We start from the raw sequence: 22,315 nt of genomic DNA, 5'->3' as shown, positions 1-22,315 counted from the left end.
CTCAGCAGTGCCACCCTTGGGGGAGGTGGTGGACACACAGCGTTACTCAGCAGTGCCACCCTTGTGGGAGGTGGTGGACAGACAGCGTTACGCAAAGGCTGCCAGCTGCCGCAGCAGCTCTGCTTATAAGGGTGCCATTGCGCCATCACGCTAAATTTCTGTGTTTTGCTTCCCTAGACTGCAGTAACTGACCCGACACTCGGAAGAAGTGGCTCAGTGTGCTGACTCTTCATACACCCTACTTGCGTTCATCACAGATATCCGATTAACACAGCCTGCAGTATCACGAAGCCAGATGCATCCTGACCAGTGGCCATTACAGGGTGAGTCACATATAACTTTTTGGAATCTTTGCTTTACAAGTTATCAGAAGACAAACTCCACAACAGCATGAAGCAGTTGTTAGTATCTGGAAAAGAGATTAGGGTGCCTGAGGAATTTGTTTACATTGGTGCATGGAAGCTACTGAGTGAATGTTTTTCTTCGAAAAGATTTATTTTTGTTTTATAAGGGAAAGACAATACAACATTAAGCTTTGGAACATATGTCAAATTGAATAGCAGAATTCGCTCACTACATTTGAACATTACACAGAGTAGTGGCATAGCGTAAATGGTTTCACCACAATTAAAGGAAGGATGTATCAGACTATAAGAGCGAAGGTTGGTGATGGTGATTATTGATTGCACTGATGTTTCTAACAAGGATTGAAGAGAGAAAGAATAGAGAGGAGAAAAGTAGAGAGAACCTAACAAAAAAAGTAGTAGGCAGAGAATTGATGCTTCTGAGTTTATGATACAAATTTTCAATTGAATTGTTTAAAAACCGTTTGGGTAATAGGATTGGTAATTTCTACATGTCATCAATAGTTATCAAGTCATTCTTTAGTGGAAAGCAAGTTGGTCGGAAATTGTTTTTTTTATGTATGATATTGAAAGGAAAGAAACTGAGGAGACAACCGAAGGCAAAGTATGTGGGAGGTGAATTTTATTTTTATTTTAAGGAGTGACCAGCAAATAGGTTTCTGGCCACTAAGGAAATAGCTTGCACATTAGCAACTTTATAGTTCTTGATCTCTCAGAGAGGGGTTTATTTTGTTGGGCATTTAGAGATGAATAGTAGATCTTATCAAGCAAATTAGGTACTTTTTAAAAGTGTGTATAAGATCAAAAACGATTTCTGAATCAAATTTCTATCTGAGTGTTGATGATCGCCCAACATTTTGAGTGATTAAGTGCTTGAAGGAGTTTGAGCAGCGTGTATTAGCGAACAGGAAAACTGGTGACAAGAACCAAATGTGCATATGTCTAGGTATTCAGCACATTTAGTGAAAGGAGCTAAAGCAAGTAATGTTCATATTTCCAGAGGATATTGGCTCAATCTGAAAACTTGCAGATTGGTGGAACTCGAACACGTTTGAATAATTCAATTTTGAGCAGGTGGAGCATTTTTCAAGAACTGCTTTGAAAGGCAGTTAGCATGCATAATGCGGTCCTCCTGTCTTGCCATAAAATGACAATTTCCAAAATATAGTGAGAGAAGAAACATTTTATGAAAGATAAGGAGGCTTACATTCTCCCTCCTGTCTCTCCTAAGGAACTTATCTCAGTTGAAAGTAAAATAAGAAAAAATAATGTTTGGTGTGGAAGACGAATGGAATTATATGAATGTGTGATTGTCTGTGATGTCATCATTAGGCCTAAAATTATGTTAAGTTATTTCCTGAAATGCCGGAGTTATGTCAGTATGTGGCTTTATAACAGAAACTCCTCCCCCCGTTTGGTGATGGAATAATGGCATGTATGGAATGTGTTAATTCATATAAAACGCTTCTTCCGAAGTCCAAATTATGTATGCTTATTTCAAACAGAGTTTTATTATCCTTCGGTGCTTCAACACTTTCCAGTTAATTTCCTGCATGCCACAATGCAGATATAATGGCCATGCACCTTAAACATTTATTCAGCAATTCTCCTGGTCAGATAACTCATTGGTCATGATGCACTCACTCCTAGAATTACTCCATATGTTCATTTAATGTTCAAGTTGTTTGTACACAGTTTTCCTCATATTGTTCTTTCTTGAAAGTTTATTTCGAAAAAATCAATCCATAAACTACAATAAAAAAAGAGATGCAAGATAAAAATGCAGTACTATAGCATACTACTTTTAATGATACCAACATTCATATGCAAAGTGTCAGCGCCAATGCTTTTAGAAGAACAGGAAGTACTGTAGGAAAAGGCAAACTAGATATTAATCCATCTCCATATTCATTAAATACACTGACAGTTAAAATGTTCCACAAAATTCATGAAGTCATAAGATCATGATAGAATGAATAAAATAGCGGCAACAATCAGATCAGGTAGCACGTAAGATAAAGTGCAATGCAGAAAGAGAACTATGATAAAAGATGGTACTGATCAACCATTGCTGCTCAACAGGTATCGTACCTTCAGCTGTGGGCAAAGTGGTTGCGGATAAGCCAGGCAGAGTGTAGAAATGTAGCCACTGCAATGACAATCAATTCGATCCTATCAGTGCGTAACAAATGTAATACAGGCGCATATTGGGTAAATCCCAAGATCTTGCGTATGGACATGAGCCATTTTTAACGAGGGTGTGAATAAGCTTGCAGTAAAAAAGCAAAATGATACAAGATTTCATCAACTGAAGTGCAGAAAGATCACTTGCTGGTACTGCAATGTATCCCACCTCATTTGGCACAAAAACTGTTCATAGGGAAAACGCCATACCTCCATTTAAAATAAAGTTGCATTGGGCTACATCCCGGAACAATATCAAGTAATGATTCTTATGCAGGTGTAATCTTGATGTCTTAAAATAAATCGGTTGAGCTCCTTACCTTCACACCCTTCAGTTCTAGCACCACAACTGCTCCTTTAAGAGTTCTTTGACCAAAGTGGAAGAAGCTGACTTCGCTATGCCTGGGGTGTCCCAAAGAGAGGACAAGGCAACCTCATAAAGCAAAGATTTGATAAAGGCAAACCAAATGATCTTCTCGCAACCCAGGGTTCTTAAAAGCACCTTTATTTGTGACGCCGAATGAGTCCAGCTCATCTGTGTTCCAGAGGCTATGCCAATACATGATTGATTGGTGCATCACACTAACGTTAATTGGATAAATACCAATTTCCATATGTTGGGGGCGGCAAGGAACGCTCTGCTGGGATATTAAGGAGACTCCTAACAAACCTGGTTTTAATCTTGGGGAGGTGATCGCTCCTCACATGACCCAGAGCTCTGCAACATAGCTAACTGAGGTTTTCACTTTAAGGTTACAGATCTCCACCACTGGGACAAGAGGAGAAGCTTGGACTTTTTGTGCATTTTAATCACTGCACCTGTTTTTTGCAGAAGTTTCAGCAAGCTCTTACCAATGTGCCTAGTCCAACTCATCTTGTGTGTTAAACAGAACCCAAGATACAAAAACTCCTTAACTTGCTCCAGGGCATGGGCATATCCAACACAAAAATATCCACCCTCCCCACTTTCTAACGATTGAATACCTGGAATTTAGTTTTTTTAATGTTCAGTTCGAGATCTGGTTGCTGCAGAAACTCAATAAGCGATCAACTATCACCTGCAGGCCACGCAGAGATTTAGAAATTAAAAGCATGACATCTATAAAAAGCAGCATAGATATTTTGTGAGGCCCCAGTTTGGGTGGTTCATTGCCAAGAAATTCAAGCTCATTTACTAGATCATTAATGTAAATTGTGAATAGTGTAGGTGCAAGCACACACCCCTTGCAAACGCCATTCATGGTCTTAAAGGGATCTGTAAACTCACCACTATTTTTGTATCTAACACAGGCAACAATGGAAGCATTCAACCTAAGATGTTATCTGGGTCACCCATTTGCTTCAATATTTCCCGCAGCTTAGCTCTCTGAATTGAATGAAAAGTTGATCTTAAATCAACAAAGACCACATATATGTCGCCTTGGTCTAGTGTTACAGTTTTCCAATATGCCTCCTAATTTTGGGCTTATTGTCATCAACATGGACTTAAACCTTTCCAATATTAAACTAACATTTCCATTCACTAGGAAGGAAATAGTTCCCTGGCACCAGCCTCGAAGTAATGCCACACTTCTTCTCCCTTAATGTAAATGTCCTCTGTTAATTCATAGGTGCGAGAAAGTGGTCCCACAACACCTATTATTTATCTTGGTATTGTCTACCAGAACATTATAAACCCTTTTCAGGTTCCCTTCCCATTTCAAATAGATGTCATATTAATATGAGATCCAGGTTAGGGGTAGCACTTACCTTTTGCTCTATAACAAGCCACGAGCCTTCTGCCCTTAAGAGTCCCATTTCCTCCTTCTCCAAAGTCTTCCTTATTCTATAGCAAATGTATTTTCACTCTTGGTCCATAGGCCACGACCTGAATGCCTAATTTCTTTGGGATTGAAAAACTCCTTACCCAAATGGTCCTTCACCTTACCCTTAATTGGTTGTCTTCTAGACCCACCCGTTCTAAACTTGTCCAGATTACTGTCCTCACTCTAAAGAACATATAAATCAAACTAGATCTTATCTATCCATCATACTGGAACTAATCGAATTCCTTCCCTCCATGACGGTGAATTTGCTTCCTCTGCATGCCACTAACTACATCCTTCTGTCTTTCACACCTCTTTTGATTACCGATCTTTGTTTGGCTAATCAACCCCTTTCTTCTAAATTCTTTCCTCCTGATCCTTTACATGTTTTGACATCCTATTCTGAAAATGACCACAACTGCTCATTTTAATTAGTAACTTCTCTTTTATTCTCCACGGCAGCCTGAACTGCCTCATGTTCATTACTTTGTTTAGGGTATTTCTATTTATCACCTCCTGTTTGTCCTCATGACCAACAACCATAGATTTTCCTTCCCTTTCAGACACTTCTTTGTTACCTTTCAAGGACAAAAAAGCCGATTTAGTATTTATTACTTTTCTTTAATTTCTTGTTAAACCTACCCATAGTTCAGCCTATCAAAACTGACAACTACAGCTGCGTGTCACCTGAAATCACATCAGAGGGTGTTACACTCCAGTGTGAAAGTGGCCTGTTTCCTTTCCTATTCGCCCATCTCAAAATAGCACCCAAAACATGCAAGACCCGTGAGCAGCGTGGTATGCATCAGTACACATTTGTAACCTTTGCGTTAAAAATCTGATGAGTGCAAGCCTAAATTTGAATCAGCTCACGCTCCACTCTGGCCTTACCTGTTAAGGTGCCAGTGTCTGTCATGTTATGTTGTACTATTTGTATTTGTAAAGCATACTAACACCTGCAAGGGTACTGGCGCTGAGGAGGTGGGTATACCTAGCCATGCCTATGGTAGGTTGGTTAATTAAAAAGAAGAGAGGAGAAGGCTCTGATGTGCAGTGATAGGTTGTTCTATACTTTAGGAGCAATTTAAAAGAATGCTCATCCTTCTAATCTAGTTCGGTGTATGCATGAGATGGCTGCAAATAGGAGTCCTGTAGAGTGGAGGTGTTAGAAACTGGGTTTTTGGTTGGCATAGGAATACACCCTGTTCAAGCAGGAACCACAATTCTAGTCAGGGTAAGTTAGATATACAACATAAATTAACCTGTGCTCATCGTCTGGTAGCTTGGTATAGAGCAGGAAGGCTTAACTTAGTAGGCAATGTATAAAGTATTCGTGCAACGCTTAAAACAGTAAAACAGTGAAAACCCCACACCAAAATAATCTACACCAGGCTAGAAAAATAGAGCTAATTTAACCCCTTCGCTACCAGGCCTTTCCCCCCCTCAGGTGCCAGGCCTTTTTTTGGCTATTTGGGGCAGGGCACGCTTAGACCCTCATAACTTTTGTCCACATAAGCCACCCACGCCAAATTTGCGTCCTTTTTTTCCAACATCCTAAGGATTCTAGAGGTACCCAGACTTTGTGGGTTTCCCTGAAGGAGGCCAAGAAATTAGCCAAAATACAGTGAACGTTTAGTTTTTTTTTTTTTAAATGGGAAAAAAGGGCTGCAGAAGAAGGCTTGTGTTTTATCCCTGAAAATGGCATCAACACAGGGTTTGCGGTGCTAAAATCACCAGCTTCCCAGCTTTCAGGAACAGGCAGACTTGAATCAGAAAACACAATTTGTCAACACAGTTTTGGCATTTTACTGGGACATACCCCATTTTTACGATTTTTTTGTGCTTTCAGCCTCCTTCCAGTCAGTGACAGAAATGGGTGTGAAACCAATGCTGGATCTCAGAAACCTAAACACTTCTGAAAAGTAGACAAAATTCTGAATTCAGCAATGGGTAATTTGTGTAGATCCTACAAGGGTTTCCTACAGAAAATAACAAATGAAATAAAAAAATATTGAAATGGAGGTAAAAAAAACAGCTATTTTTCTCTACGTTTTACTCTGTAACTTTTTCTGCGATGTCAGATTTTTGAAAGCAATATACCGTTACGTCTGCTGGACTCTTCTGGTTGCGGGTATATATAGGGCTTGTAGGTTCATCAAGAACTCTAGGTACCCAGCACCAATAAATGAGCTGCACCTTGCAGTGGGTTTTCATTCTATACCGGGTATACAGCAATTCATTTTGCTGAAATTTAAAGAGTGAAAAATAGGTATCAAGAAAACCTTTGTATTTCCAAAATGGACACAAGATAAGGTGTTGAGAAGCAGTGGTTATTTGCACATCTCTGAATTCTGGGGTGCCCTTAATAGCATGTGAATTACAGGGCATTTCTCAAATAGACGTCTTTTTTACACACTGTCTTATATTTGGAAGGAGAAAATGTAGAGAAAGACAAGGGGCAATAACACTTGTTTTGCTATTCTATTCGGTGACAGAAAGTTCTGGAATCTGCGAGGAGCCACAAATTTCCTTCCACCCAGCTTTCCCCCAAGTCTCCCGATAAAAATGATACCTCACTTGTGTGGGTAGGTCTAGTGCCCGCGACAGGAAATGCCCCAAAACACAACATGGACACATCACATTTTTCCAAAGAAAACAGAGGTGTTTTTTGCAAAGTGCCTACCTGTGGATTTTGGCCTCTAGCTCAGCCGCCACCTAGAGAAACCTACCAAACCTGTGCATTTTTGAAAACTAGATACCTAGGGGAATCCAAGATGTGGTGACTTGTGGGGCTCTCACCAGGTTCTGTTACCAAGAGTCCTTTGCAAACCTCTAAATTTGGCTAAAAAAACACCATTGTCTCACATTTCGGTGTCAGAAAGTTCTGGAATCTGAGAGGAGCTACAAATTTCCTTCCACCCAGCGTTCCCCCAAGTCGACCGATAAAAATGATATCTCACTTGTGTGGGTAGGCCTAGTGCCCGTGACAGGAAATGCCCCAAAACACAACGTGGACACATCACATTTTTCCACAGAAAACAGAGGTGTTTTTTGTAGAGTGCCTACCTGTGGATTTTGGCCTCTAGCTCAGCCGGCACCTAGGGAAACCTACCAAACCTGTGCATTTTTGAAAACTAGAGACCTAGGGGAATTCAAGATGGGATGACTTGTGGGGCTCTTACCAGGTTCTGTTACCCAGAATCCTTTGCAAACCTCTAAATTTGGCTAAAAAACACTTTTTCCTCACTTTTTGGTGACAGAAAAATGATATCTCACTTGTGTGGGTAGGCCTAGCGCCCGCGACAGGATATGCCCCAAAACACAACGTGGACACATCACAGAAAACAGAGCTGTTTTTTGCAAAGGGCCTACCTGTAGATTTTGGCATCTAGCTCAGCCGGCACCTAGGGAAACCTACCAAACCTGTGCATTTTTTATAGCTAGAGACCTAGGGGAATCCAACATGGGGTGACTTGTGGGGCTCTGCCCATGTTCTGGTACCCAGAATCCTTTGCAAACCTCAAATTTTGGCTAAAAAAATGCATTTTCCTCATATTTCGGTGACAGAAAGTTCTAGAATCTGAGAGGAGCCACTAATTTCCTTCCACCCAGCGTTCCCCCACGTCTCCCGATAAAAATGATACCTCACTTGTGTGGGTAGGCCTAGCGCCCGCGACAGGATATTCCCCAAAACACAACGTGGACACATCACAGAAAACAGAGCTGTTTTTTGCAAAGTGCCTACCTGTAGATTTTGGCCTCTAGCTCAGCCGGCACCTAGGGAAACCTACCACACCTGTACATTTTTGAAAACTAGAATCCTAGGGGAATCCAAGATGGGGTGACTTGTGGGGCTCTGACCAGGTTCTGTTACCCAGAATCCATTGCAAACCTCAAATTTTGGCTAAAAGAAATGCATTTTCCTCACATTTCTGTGACAGAAAATTCTGGAATCTGAGAGGAGCCACAAATTTCCTTCCACCCAGCGTTCCCGCAAGTCTCCCGATAAAAATGATACCTCAGTTGTGTGGGTAAGCGTAGCGGCCGCGACAGAACTCACGCCAAAACACAACGTGGACACATCCCATTTTTTTAAAGAAAACAGAGCTGTTTTTTGCAAAGTGCCTACCTGTAGATTTTGGCCTCTGGCTCAGCCGGCACCTAGGGAAACCTACCAAACCTGTGCATTTTTGAAAACTAGAGCCCTAGGGGAATCCAAGATGGGGTGACTTGTGGGGCTCTGACCAGGTTCTGTTACCCAGAATCCTTTGCAAACCTCAAATTTTGGCTAAAAGAAATGCATTTTCCTCACATTTCGGTGACAGAAAGTTCTGGAATCTGAGAGGAGCCACAAATTTCCATCCACCCAGCGTTCCCCCAAGTCTCCCGATAAAAATGATACCTCAGTTGTGTGGGTAGGCCTAGCGGCAGCGACAGGAGACACCCCAAAACACAACGTGGACACATCCCATTTTTTTTAAGAAAACAGAGCTGTTTTTTGCAAAGTGCCTACCTGTAGATTTTGGCCTCTAGCTCAGCCGGCACCTAGGGAAACCTACCAAACCTGTGCATTATTGAAAACTTGAGACCTAGGGGAATCCAAGATGGGGTGACTTGTGGGGCTCTGACCAGGTTCTGTTACCCAGAATCCTTTGCAAATCTCAAATTTTGGCTAAAAAAAACGCATTTTCCTCACATTTCGGTAACAGAAAGTTCTGGAATCAGAGAGGAGCCACAAATTTCCTTCCACCCAGCGTTCACCCAAGTCTCCCGATAAAAATGATACTTCACTTGTGTGGCTGGGCCAGGTGCCTGCAACAGAAAAAGGCCAAAAACTTGTAGAGATTGAGGGGATAGCACAGCGAGTTGATAAGCACATATTCTTCTTTTATACATCTTTAGACTGACTCTGCTTTGGGGACCCACACAAGTGAGGTGTCATTTTACTTGGGAGACTGCTGGGGAGTAGGAATTTTGTGCTGGAGTGGTGACCCTACAAAGAAAAGTCTGGAAAATATGCTTTTTTAAGCAAATTTTGAGGTTTGCAGAGGAGTCTGGGTAAGAAAATGTTGGGGGATCCACGCAAGCCACACCTCCTTGGACTCCTTGGGGTGTCTAGTTTTAAAAAATGTCTGGGTTAGGTAGATTTCCCTAGATGAAGGCCGCACCGAGGACCAAAAACATAGAGGCCCCCTCCCCCCAAACACAGGTAGTTTTGCAATATATCATTGTGATGTGTCCACGTACGTCTGTGATGTGCCAAACACTAAAATTGTGAAAAGAAACGCACTTAAGTTGTGAAAAAGACCCCTCACCCACCAACCAAGTTGGTGGCATGCTTCATCATCGGGGTCCCACCTGAGACACCTAGCGTGTCACAAGTGTGCTGTGACACCTGATTACAGTGGAGCAGGTTTTGTCATTTTTACCACACATACTGGTTGGATTTGGCACGAGGGTGAGTGATGGTTCAGTAGATCAAATTTTATTAACAAGAGATTTCACAAAAGTGAAATGCACTGTTAATAACTGAAAGGCCAAGAAATTGAACCAATGACTCACTGCTCGTGAGCTGTAAAGCCACGTCAAGGTACCAACTGTTTTACAGTCCATACACACACCTTTCATACATGACATGCACAAGACCATTCACCCCGCCAGCCACAGTCCCAGCACATTACAACAATCTCATCGACAGACAGCGCCACTCAAGGGCCCATCACTTACATACGCCCACATGCCTGATACAGCAGTCACACTAGCTGATGGGAGTGTGTAGACTGACGTTTGGCTGGCACTGCCAGCCAAGTGCCACCCCACACACACCGCCAGCCAAGCGCCACTCCACGCACACCGCCAGCCAAGCGCCTCCCCAAGCACACCACCAGCCAAGTGCCACCCCACGCACACCGCCAGCCAAGTGCCACCCCAAGCACCCCACCAGCCAAGTGCTACCCCACTCACACTGCCAGCCAAGTGCCACCACCCCACACACACCGCCAGCCAAGCGCCACCCCACGCACACTGCCATCACTTTTTTTTGTTCATAAACAACAAAGAAACCACTAACTAATTATAAAATAAGTACAAAACTACAAACACAAAAGCTCTAAATAAATACATGACAGTAATGCCAACCGTGAAACTGAACATATGAAAATATAAAATAGGCAGTTTACGCTCACGGTATTTCCCAAAAATGTTTCTTCGTGTGGTAACTTCTGAACCAGCCGGCCACACAAAGCCCAGGCTTTGAAGGGCAATTGGGGCAGTACATCCGGCTCTCCCTCCAGCTACCTCTTTGGGCACATACTCTACATTTCTTAGTGGGCAAGTCTTTTTTGGGAGTGGGAGGAATGTGATCTGGAAAGTGGCGATCTTTCAATCTAACCACATCCTCCACCACTGCTACTCTAGGAACTCTTGCCTGTTCCACCACAATAAGGCTCTCTATCACTGACTCCTGAAATTTAACAAATGTCATCCTTGACTCAGGTGAACATTCCTTGAGCACAATATAAGCATTAAAAGTTGCCAAATGAAATAAATGTAGAGCCAACTTTTTTTTACCACACATAAGACTTACGAAGAGCAGTGTAAGGTTCCAACCTCTGATCTACTCTAACAACACCACCCATGTGCCTATTGTAGTTCAAAATGCACACAGGTTTGCACACTTCGGCAACCTGACCCCAAACAGTCACATGGGAAGTACTCTCATCATGGATGGTAGATAGCATGTACGCATCCCTCCTGTCTGAAAAGTTCAGAGCTAGCAGCTCATTATTCCGCAAGGCACTGCACTGTCCCCTCTCAAGTTTTTTACAGACTAGCTCCCTTGGATAGCCTTCCGGTTACAACGGATTGTGCCACAAGCAACAGTGTCCACTCTAAACAACTCCTAGAACAACTGCACTCCAGTGTAGAAATTATCTACATACAAATGGTAACCTTTGTTAAACAGTCGTCTACCAAGTTCTCACACAATTTTTCTCGCTAACTCCAAAAGTGGGCGGACAACCAGGAGAGTCAATACTGGAATCCCTACCAGTGTAGACCCAGAAATTATACACGTATCCTGTACTACTTTCTGACAGCATATACAATTTAATTCCATACCGTGCCCTCTTAATAGGAATGTATTGCTTAAAAACTAAATGCCCCTTGAAAAGGACCAAAGACTCATCCACACTTATCTCTTTGCCTGGAACATAGACCTCTGAAAACCGATCTACAAAATGATCAAGGACAGGCCTAATCTTAGAAAGACAGTCACAATCAGGGTGATCTCGTGGCAAGGCTAAAGCATTGTCTACAAAATGCAGCATACGAAGAAGAAGCAAATAGCGATTACGTGTCATATTGCAGGAAATATAGCCGTTGCCATCAAGGGACTAGTAGTGACTGCTTCCTTATCAACCCCATCAAAAAAGTCAAACCTAAAATCTTTTTCCTTTCTTCCAGATATGTGGGAACCCATTGAGTAGCTCTAGACTGAGGCCTAAGTCTGTCAGCGTTGTGCCTCAAATATTGCTCTGCATACAAATTAGACTGCTCCACAATCTCTTCCAAAATACATTGTCCATAAACAAGTGAAAGAAATTGACAGGCAAAAAGTTTTCAGTATTGACTCTACACCCTGGGAGACCAGTAAATGCAGGTAACTGTGGCTGCTCCATGTTTGGGGGAATCCAGGTGTCAGATCTTCTAATGGGAAACCCTTCAGCCCCGGGCTGCTGCACTCTTGGCACATCAATGTCCTCCTCTAAAACAAGCCCTTCATCTGCACGGAGAGTGGCTTCCTCATCAGAAGAATCCTCTCGGACAGAAAACTCACTGCCAGAATCTCTCACTTCCTCCTCTGCCTCAGATGCAGATTCAGTCTCATAATCGTGGTTTGAAGACAACTCAAAAAGCATGCCAACAACCTGCTGAGCGGTCACTCTGCGGCTAGCCATTATCCTTTCTAACAACAAATGGATTGCCAACAACAACCAGCACTAAAATAAGTAATAAAAAAAGTGTAGCTTTACCACAAAGAGTTATGTACTAAAATACGACACCACTCATTTGCCTGAAAAAGCTACTCACCAGCAACTACTCTGCACAGAAACAGCAATCACCAATGATATCCCACTAAAAAGAAAAAAGAAAATTAGACATATGACAACACAAATATCATTGTGCTCAAATCTAAGGACAATTTTACACATGATCCTGCATTTAGTACACCACCTACAAACATGTCATTCATGCATGTGAACAATACTCCTTTGGAGTAAATTGCTTTTACTTACCTAAAACATGCAACTATGCAAACCGCAGGACAACTACTACCAAAACCGCAAGGATCCACAGCAAAGGAAGCAAAAGCTTTGAACTAGAACAAAAAGAAGAAATAAACTGTTATAATCACAAATACAACTACTTCACCAGTTGACAAACACCCCGCCACCAAGAACTTAGAAATTGTTCCTGGTGTCTAACTGGATGGGCCTAAAACAAATAGGCCAATCTGCCCCCAAGGAGGACAGAAATGGCTGACAGCTCTGTGGCCCCTTTGGGGGGTGACCCTTGTCAAGAAAACTAAGGGCCATCAGTAATGTGCCCGCTTTGGGTGGCGACCCTTGCCAAAGGTGCTGCCCCCCCCCACATAAAACACACACAGACAGGATCCCTGGTGCCTAAGTGGATTCTGCCCCCCTTGGGAGCAGATGGGCGTAAAAAGAATTGGCTGATGTGCACCGAAGAGGGGCAGAAACGGCCAACAGCTCTGTGCCCCCTTTAGGGGGTGACCCTTGCCAAAGGGGGCGAAAGGGGGCACCCCAAGCACAAAACAAAAAAGGTGGGGGGGGAAATCCCTGCCGTATTGGTGGTTTCTGCCCCCCATGGGGGCAGATGGGCCTAAAATGAAAAGGCCCACCTGCCCCCAAGGGGAGCAGAAATGGCCAATACTAATTTTCTCCCCTTTGGTGGGGCGACCCTTGCCCAAGGGGTACCCCAAAACACACAAAACACACACACCACACAATCCCTGGGGCCTAGTGGGTTTCGACCCCCCGGGGGTGAGATCGGCCAAAAATATGGGTGATCTAGCCCCGGGGGCTGAAACATATAAAAAATGATTGCCCCCGGGGCAGCGACCCTTGCCTAAGGGGTCACTGCCCAAAAATGGAAGGAAAATGAAATCCCTGGTGATCTAGTGGGTTTCTGCCCCCAGTGGGGGCTGAAACAGGATTTACATTTGCTTCCGCAGGAATCCACTGAAAACCGGCACAGGGGAAAGGAAAACCTCTTTCCTTTCTCCCTGTGTCTATTTTCCTCCCCAAAAGCCCCAAAAAGAGAGAGACTTACCTAAACAAGTCCTCTCCTGCCGACGTGCTGGAAGCAAATGGCTTCCAGCACATCCTCAGCAGCTTCTGATGACGTTGGCGCGCTGTGAGCGCGCTGATGTCATCAGATTTCCGAGGGGGTGGTCAGGGGTGGAAGGGGAAGCGATTCCCCTTCCATCCCCGACTGGGGGATGTGGGAGGGACGCCCACGGGGGAGCGCTAGCGCTCCCCCTGTGGGCTGGGTGCAGGACGAGCTGGTCTCGTCCAGGGCACACGGGAACTGTGTGCCTGGACGAGACCAGCTCACCCCAGGCATCGGTGGGGTTAATGAATGAAACACGACCAAAACAGCAAAAATGCAATCAGTAGATGCGCAGGCAAATCGTGGGTTCTGATCTAAGCAGTCGGCGATGTGTCGTTGGTGAACCCTTGAAGATGAGGGTGATGCGTCATCATCGTGCTGCGCATACGGCGATGTGAAGGGAATGTGTTGGGGATGAGGGTGATGCATGGGTTCCTAGCTACACAGCTGATGCTGCGATGTCCTCATCTTCAGCAGCAGTGGTGATGCATCAGGCAAAGATGCACTGGTTCTGATCAGCACAGTGACGGCGATGCATGGGTTTTTGGTAGAAACAGCTGCAGAACCCTTTTCCAAGGTACCAGGACTGGATTGGCATCACTTGGCAGGATAGGACTCATAGCTGGCAGAGTCTAGAGGCTTTAGCAGGATTGAGTGAAGTCTTTGATGTACCTGAGACTTCAGAACAGGAGGCAAGCCAGCAAGCCCTTGGAGTCACTTTGGTTCTGGGAATGTAGAGATGTAGGTCCAATCCTTCTCACTCCCAGACAAGGAGGGCAGCAGGCAGCAGGACAGGCATATCAAAGCAGGAGTGCAGCAAAGTCCAGCAGAGTGACAGTCCTTTCAGCAGCTCAGAAAACGTTCTTCTTGGCAGAAAGTCCACAGGTCCAGAAGTGTACTGATTTGGTAGAGTCAGAAGTCCATTTCATATACCCATTAGTGCCTTTGAAGTGCATAAATTCCCTGTCGTTATACCGCCCTTTCTGAGGGCTCATGACACAGCCCATTCAGGTGTATGTGTCAGCTCCTCCCTCCCACCCTACCTAGGATGGGCCATCAGCATGCAGATGCCCACTCAGCCATACCTACGCACAAGAGCTCAGCTGTCACCCACCAAGATGTGTATTCAGAGACAGGCAGAAAGCACTACATGACTTAGAGAAAGAAAATGCCAACTTTTTAAAAGTGGTACTTTCAGAATTACAATTCAAAATCCAATTTCACCATAAGCTGTGATTTCCCAAATGGAAATTACAGTTATAAAATGTAATAAGTCAATCCCAATGTTATTCCATGAGAGAGATAGGCCCTTGCAGAAGTGAAAAACAAATTTGAGAGTGCAGGAAAGTACCATCTTTCTTGGCATGTTATCCCCAATTTCAGGCTGATTGTCAGTGCGTTTTGACTGTGTCACTGGGATCCTGCTAGTCAGGACCCCCGTGCTTATGGTTTGTGGCCTGCTTTCCAGTGTACTTACACTGTTTTCTATATTGTCACTGGAGTCCTGCTAATGAGAACTCCAGTGCTCATGCTCTCTCTGTTTCTAAATTTGTCACTATAGTCTAGTGACACCATATTTCACTCAAAATTGGCATACTGGACCCACCTTATAAGTCCCTAGTATATGGTACCTAGGTGCCCAGGGCATTGGGTTTCCAGGAGATCCTTATGGGCTGCAGCATTTCTTTTGCCACCCACAAGGAGCTCATACAAACACTCCTTCATGACTGTCATTGCAGCCCGAGTGAAATTTGTAAGCACTTTTTCATAGCCAATTTTACTGCACCAGGTCACTTATAAGTCACCTATATATCTAACCTTCAGACCTTGAAGGCTACGCATATAGTACCTGTGTGTGAGGGCACCCCTGCACTAGCAGAGATGCCCCCATGTCATCCAGGGCCATTTTCCTGGACTTGGTGAGTGCGGGATGCCATTAAGTGTGCACTACATATAGGTCAATACATATTTGTAGCTTCACAATGGTAACCCCGAATTATGTCCATGTAAGGTGTCTAAGAACTGGAAATTGTACCCCCATACTGATTCTGGTTTTGGGGGGCCAATTTAATGCACCCTGGGGGCTCCACCATGGATCCCCAGTACTGCCAAACCAGCTCATGAGGTCTCCACTACAGCCCCAGCTGCTGCCACCTCACAGACAGGCTTCTGCCCTCCTGGGGCTTGGGCAGCCCAGTCCCAGGAAGGCAGAACAAAGCATTTCCTTTGGGACAGGGGTGTTACACCCTCTTCCTTTGGAAATAGGTGTTATAGGCATGGGAGGGGTATCCTCACAGGCCCCTGGAAATGCTTTGAAGGGCACATATGGTGCCCTCCTTGCACAATCAAGTCTGTACCAGTTCAGGGACCCCCAGCCCCTGCTCTGGTACGAAACTGGACAAAGAAAAGGTGAGTGACCACTCCCCTGTCCATCACCAACCCAGGGGTGAGGCCCAGAGCTCTTCCAGAGTGTCCCTGGGTTCTGCCATCTTGTTTTCGAGATTGCCAGGGAACTCTGGGAGCATGTGAGTGGCCAGTGCCAGCAGGTGACGTCAGAGACCCCTCCAGATAGGTCCTTACCTGACTAGGTGGCCAATCCTCATCTGAGGGCTATTTAGGATCTCTCCAGTGGGCTTTTCCTCAGATAATGACTTGCAAGAATTCGTCAGAGTTCCTCTGCACCTCTCTGTTCGACTTCTGCCAAGGATCAACCGCTGACTGCTCCAGGACGCATGCTAAAACTGCAACAAAGGAGCCAGAAGACCACCACCAACACTGTAGCGCCTAATCCTGCCAGCTTTCTCGACTGTTTCCTGGTGGTGCATGCTCTGGGGGCTGCCTGCCTTGACCCTGCACTGGAAGCCACAAAGAAATCTCCTGTGGGTCGACGGAATCTTCCCCCTACTACAGCAGGTACCAAACTTCAGTGTCACTGGTACTCTGGGACCCCTCTCAACCTGACGAGCGTGGCCTTTGGAACACAGGTGGTGGACCCAAGTGACACAGACTGCCCAGTGGTCCAACTGTCCAAATTTGGAAGAGGTAAGTTCTTGCCTCCCCTCTCCAGACAGTAATCCTGTGCACCGCGTGAACTGCAGCTACAAGGGCCTCTGTGAACCATTCTCCAAATGTGACTCTTGCAGCTAGCACGGCTTGTTTTCTGTCTTTCTGTGTGTAAACAACTCTGCATCCTCCAGCATGCCGTGGGACATCTTCTGACCAAAGGAGAAGTTCCTGGCACCTTCCGTTGTTGCAGAATCTTTGGCTTCTTCCACCCAGAGGCAGCTCTTTTGCACCTTCATCCGGGGTTTAGTGGGCTCCTGCCCACCCCGGACACTTTAGTGACTCTTGGACTTGGTCCCCTTCCTTTGCAGGTCCACAGGTCCAGGAATCCCTCTTCAGTGCTTTGCAGTCTGTTGTGGTCTTTGCAAAATCCCTTATCACGACTGTAGTGTGTTTCTGGGGAAATAGTAGTACTTTACTCATACATTTCAGGGTCTTGGGGTGGGGTATCAAGGACACCCTTAGGGCCGTATTTATACTCTGGTTGCGCCGAATTTGCGTCGTTTTTTTCGACGCAAATTCAACGCTAAACTAACGCCAACTAACGCCATATTTATACTATGGCGTTAGACGCTTCGGGCGCCAAAGTGCCCGGAGTGAGCGTCATTTTTTAGCGTGAACCCCTTCCTTGCGTTAATGAGATGCAAGGGAGGCGTTCCCGTCTAAAAAAATGACTCCCAGGCCTTTACGTGGTATTTATACTCCCGGGCAAAAATGACGCCCGGGAGTGGGCGTGGCCAAAAACGGCGCATTTGCGCCGCTTTTTAACGCCTGGGTCAGGGATGGCGTTAAGGGACAAGTGGGCTCAAAATGAGCCCACAGTGCCCTCCCCTGCCCCCAGGGACCCCCCCTGCCACCCCTGCCCACCCCAGGAGGACACCCAAGGATGGAGGGACCCATCCCAGTGAAGTACAGGTAAGTTCAGGCAAGTATAATTTTTGTTATTTTTCAATTTTTTTTTGTGGCATAGGGGGGCCTTATTTGTGCCCCCCTACATGCCACTATGCCCAATGACCATGCCCAGGGGACATAAGTCCCCTGGGCATGGCCATTGGGCAAGGGGGCATGACTCCTATCTTTACAATGATAGGAGTCATGTTGATGGGGGATGGGCGTCGAAAAAAAATGGCGCAAGTCGAGTTACGACGATTTTTTCGACGTAACCTGACTTGCCCCATTTTAAGACGCCCATACGCTATTTTCCCCCTACGCCGGCGCTGTCTGGTGTACGTGGTTTTTTTCCACGCAAACCAGGCAGCGCCGGTCTGCTTGCGCCGGCTAACGCCATTCCATAAATACGGCGCCCGCATGGCGCTTCAGAATGGCGTTAGACGGCGCAACAATTTTTGACGCTAAACTGCGTTAGCGCAGTTTAGCGTCAAAAAGTATAAATATGGGCCTTAGTGTTTTCTTATGCTCCCAGCGACCCTCTACACACTACACTCGCCTAGGGGTCCATCCGTGGTTCGCATTCCACGTTTCTAGTATATGGTTTGTGTTGCCCCTAGGCCTATTGCATCCTATTGTATTCTACTGTGTTTGCACTATTTTCTGACTGTTTTACTTATCTGATTTGGTTTGTTGTGTATATTTTGTGTATGATACTTACCTCCTAAGGGAGTATATCCTCTGAGATATTTTTGGTACATTGTCACTAAAATAAAGTACATTTATTTTTAGTAACACTGAGTATTGTCTTTCTAATGATATAGTACCTATATGATATAAGTGGCATAGTAGGAGCTTTGCATGTCTCCTAGTTCAGCCTTGGCTGCTCTGCTATAGCTACCTCTATCAGCCTAAGCTTCTAGAACACTACTACTGAACTAATACGGGATAACTTGACCTGGCACAAGGTGTAAGTACCATTGGTACCCACTACAAGCCAGGCCAGCCTCCCACAGGTACTTTACTTACCTTTGGTGTTTTCTTACACTCCCTGCACCCCTCTACACACTACTCTTGCCTAGGTGGGAAACAAACATTTGCATTCCACTAGTTTAGTATATGGTTTATGTTCCCCCTAGGCCCATTGTATCCTATGGTGATTTTCATATTTGCAGACTGTTTACATTCCTGATTTTGGTTACTAGTGTATATTCTATATATAATACTTACCCCCTAGGGGAGTATAACCTCTAGGATATGTTTGGCCTTGTGTCACTAAAATAAAGTACCTTTATTTTTGGTAACACTGAGTATTGTCTTTCTTGTGTGTAAGTACTGTGTGACTACAGTGGTATTGCAAGAGCTTTGCATTTCTCCTAGTTCAGCCGTGGCTGCTCTGCATACAGCTACCTCTAGACAGCCTGGCTTCTAGACACTGACTACATTTCACTAATAAGGGATTCATGGACCTGGTATAAGGTGTAAAGTACCTGTGGTATTCACTACAAACCAGGCCAGCCCCCTACAAAGGTTTTTTCACTACCTGGACATGTAAAACTTAAAAGTACTTGTCCAACAATACACTGCACCCTGCCATTGGGGTAGTCTAGGGCCGACCTTAGGGGTGACTTACATGTATTAAAAAGGAAGGTTTGGGCTAGGCAAATAGCTAACTTGCCAGGTCGACATGGCAGTTTAAAACTGCACACACAGGCTCTGCAACAACAGGTCTGAGCCACATTTGAAGGGAAACTGAAACAGGTGGCACAATTACTGCTGCAGGCTCACCAGTAGTATTGAATTTACAGGCCCGGGGCACATGTAGTGAACTTTACCAGGGACTTATAAGATAATTAAATATGCCAGTTGTGGATAAGCCAATGTTTTCATGTTTTAGGGAATGAGCACATGCACTATAGAACTGGTCAGCAGTGGTAGAGTGCCCAGAGTCCTAAATCCAGAAAAACGAGGTCAGCAAAACAGAAGGCCAGAAGGCAAACAGTTAGGGGAAACTATGCCAAGGATGCCAGGTCTAACAGGAGGTGTTTAGGTGGTTGGTGGAAAGAGATGCAACTGTTCAGGTAGATGGGGCCTGAGTTGTGTAGTGCCTTGAATGGGTGCGCAAAGAGTATGAATTAAATGCATTTGTATTTCAGGAGCTATTGTTTTTCCCTGAGGTGTGGTGTGATATGAGTTCTGTGTAGTATGTGGAGGATGCTTCTGACTGCCAAATTCTGGATGGTTTGTAGTCTTCTAGTGAGTTGCTTTTTATCCTGGTTTAGAGGCTGTTACCATAATGCAACTTGCTGGTGACTAGGGCGTGAGTAACACTTTTTCTAGTTTTACTTGGAAGCTCTTTGAAGATGTCCTCAGCAGGTTGAGTGTGGGGTGTAGAAGTAGGATGCTGTGATGGCGTTGACTTGGTCATGTCCAGTTTGCTGTTGATTAGTGCTGGCTCTGGTTGTGAGTGTGTGTCCTGCTCGAGTCAAGACTTGCAATAAGCTATCAAGCCAAACAACATTTGTGCAGAACATCAACCATCAAGCACCTCATAAAGGTAACAGAAACCAATTATATCCAAGCAAATTTTTGATCCCCATCTTGTTTTTAGCCAAATTTTAAAAGTAAATTTTTCAAACGATAGACACATTTAAGTGGCCTTCCTGCCAAACACAAATTCAAGACATCCTAAAAAACAAATACCGATCGTTTAGTGATACTACTTCTCAAATTAAACAAAATCTCTCCTACATAGGACCATAAATAATGGAAAAGTATTTATGTATAATTATTATCATGCTGCGTTCCAGGTTTTTGAAGTAATACATCGAAGTAGCACACGATTATTTGTTTTTTTTTTAATCAAATACTGAGAGGTAGTCTATGTTGTTCAGGCTTTTTTTTAAATACTAAAAGATACAAGGAAGACTACAATGAAATGGGAGACTGTATACACTGCACAATGGGACTGGAAAGGTCAGGAATAGTTGAGGAGAAGGCTAAAACAAAATTGGATGAGAAGGAGAAAACAGACAATAGTGGGAGGCTTACCCAAAAACAGGGGAATGAACCAGAATGGAGGCTTATGTGGTTTATGAACATTATCAGGTTTGTGATTATGAAAAGGAAGGGATAAATGCAAATCAGAAACTTTTATTGATTTAATCAATATAATATTTCTTCAATTTTATGTATTAGGATACATTAATTTTGTCAGAGGATATTTCTTTAATATTTTAGATATATTATTAGAACCTGATTATTTGAACATTTGAGAAAAATATGATTTAACTTTGGGATTGTTTATCAGTGGAGGATCTGGGATACTTTGATTTCCATCTGACGTCCAGAATCTGTTTTCTTTTTATTAATATTGCAACAAAAATCCGCTCAGTGGAGTCGATTGCCTCATCATGTATACATAGAACTTTGATACATGGCACGCTGATAGGTGAACAGCTGTCTGTGTATAGAGCACACTGACCTGAATAAGTATTATCAATTAGACACTTATAAGGTGTATAGCTACCCTAAGGCATCCCAGCTCCATAGTGTACTGCATATAAGAAAAAAAAGCGGGAAAGCAAAAACTACCCATCCTTAGCAAGAAAGTCAGAAGGATTGCGCAAATGGTTAAGCCTTAATCTGTTTACGGAATTACATTTTCTATTCAGAACCCCGCAAAGGAGTAGGCATAGAATTCCAAAGCTTGAAAACATTGTACTGAAAGGAACGACAACCTTTCCTGGTTCTGTGAGCAGCGGGAACCTTTACTAAATGGGCATTAGAGGAACGCAGAGGCCTTGCAGTATTATAGGGAGTAATCCATGAATGCCCAATCTTGGTTCTCGTCAGGGAAAGTGACCTGCATACAATGCAGAGAGATTTAAATTTGATCCTTTGATCTACCAGTAGCCAGTGAAGCATTTTTAGAGCTTGTCAGGTAGACTGATGTCTAGGAATGTTACATAGAAGACGGGCGACAGAGTTCTGCACCACTTGTAGTTTGCTAATTATTGGTTTGGGGGCTCGCAGATACAGCACATTTCCATAGTCCAGCTATGAAAGCATAAGTGCCTGAACCACTACCCTTTTTTGATAAAGGAGGAAGGAGGCGGAGGACTTTCCTAAGAGCTCTCAGCACCCAATAGCAGGTAGCGGCAAGCTTTGTTACTTGGGTATCTGTAGTCAAGTCTTTATTCAACCACTCACCCAGACTTTTTACAGCCGGCTTGGGGGAAGGCTGTGTACCATAAATGCGAAGCCATCCCAGGTTTAGCAAATTAAGAGAAGAGTTACCCAGAATCAGACGTTCTGTTTTCTCTCCATTGAGTTTTAAGGCTGAGTGGTTCATCCAGTTTACCACTGTTGTGATATATGGACCCAAGGATACAGATTGAGCATTCTGCTCATGACTAATAGGAAAAAAAAGTTGAGTGTCGTCTGCATATGACACTAGTAAAATCCTAAATGCAAGGACGACCTCAGCCAGAGGACGCACATAGACATTAAAGAGGGTGGGACTCAATGAAGAACCCTGAGGGACCCCACAATTGAGAGGCAGGATCTTTGAATTGTAATCACTCTCAAATACTT

General features: G+C 44.2%; 1 protein-coding gene across 3 annotated transcripts in view; it reads left to right on the top strand.

Annotated features, from left to right (window-relative positions):
- Positions 1-22,315, top strand: part of LAT (linker for activation of T cells) — a 697,198-nt gene that overhangs the window by 138,839 nt on the left and 536,044 nt on the right. For all 3 annotated transcript variants that reach the window (XM_069243937.1, XM_069243940.1, XM_069243936.1), the window contains exon 2: positions 178-323. The gene's annotated coding sequence lies outside the window, so the exon portion shown is untranslated. The remainder of the gene's footprint in view (positions 1-177; positions 324-22,315) is intronic.

This window comes from Pleurodeles waltl, chromosome 7 (assembly GCF_031143425.1).
Source record: "Pleurodeles waltl isolate 20211129_DDA chromosome 7, aPleWal1.hap1.20221129, whole genome shotgun sequence".
Classification (NCBI taxonomy): domain Eukaryota; kingdom Metazoa; phylum Chordata; class Amphibia; order Caudata; family Salamandridae; genus Pleurodeles; species Pleurodeles waltl.
This window is presented reverse-complemented; position numbering and strand designations above follow the sequence as displayed.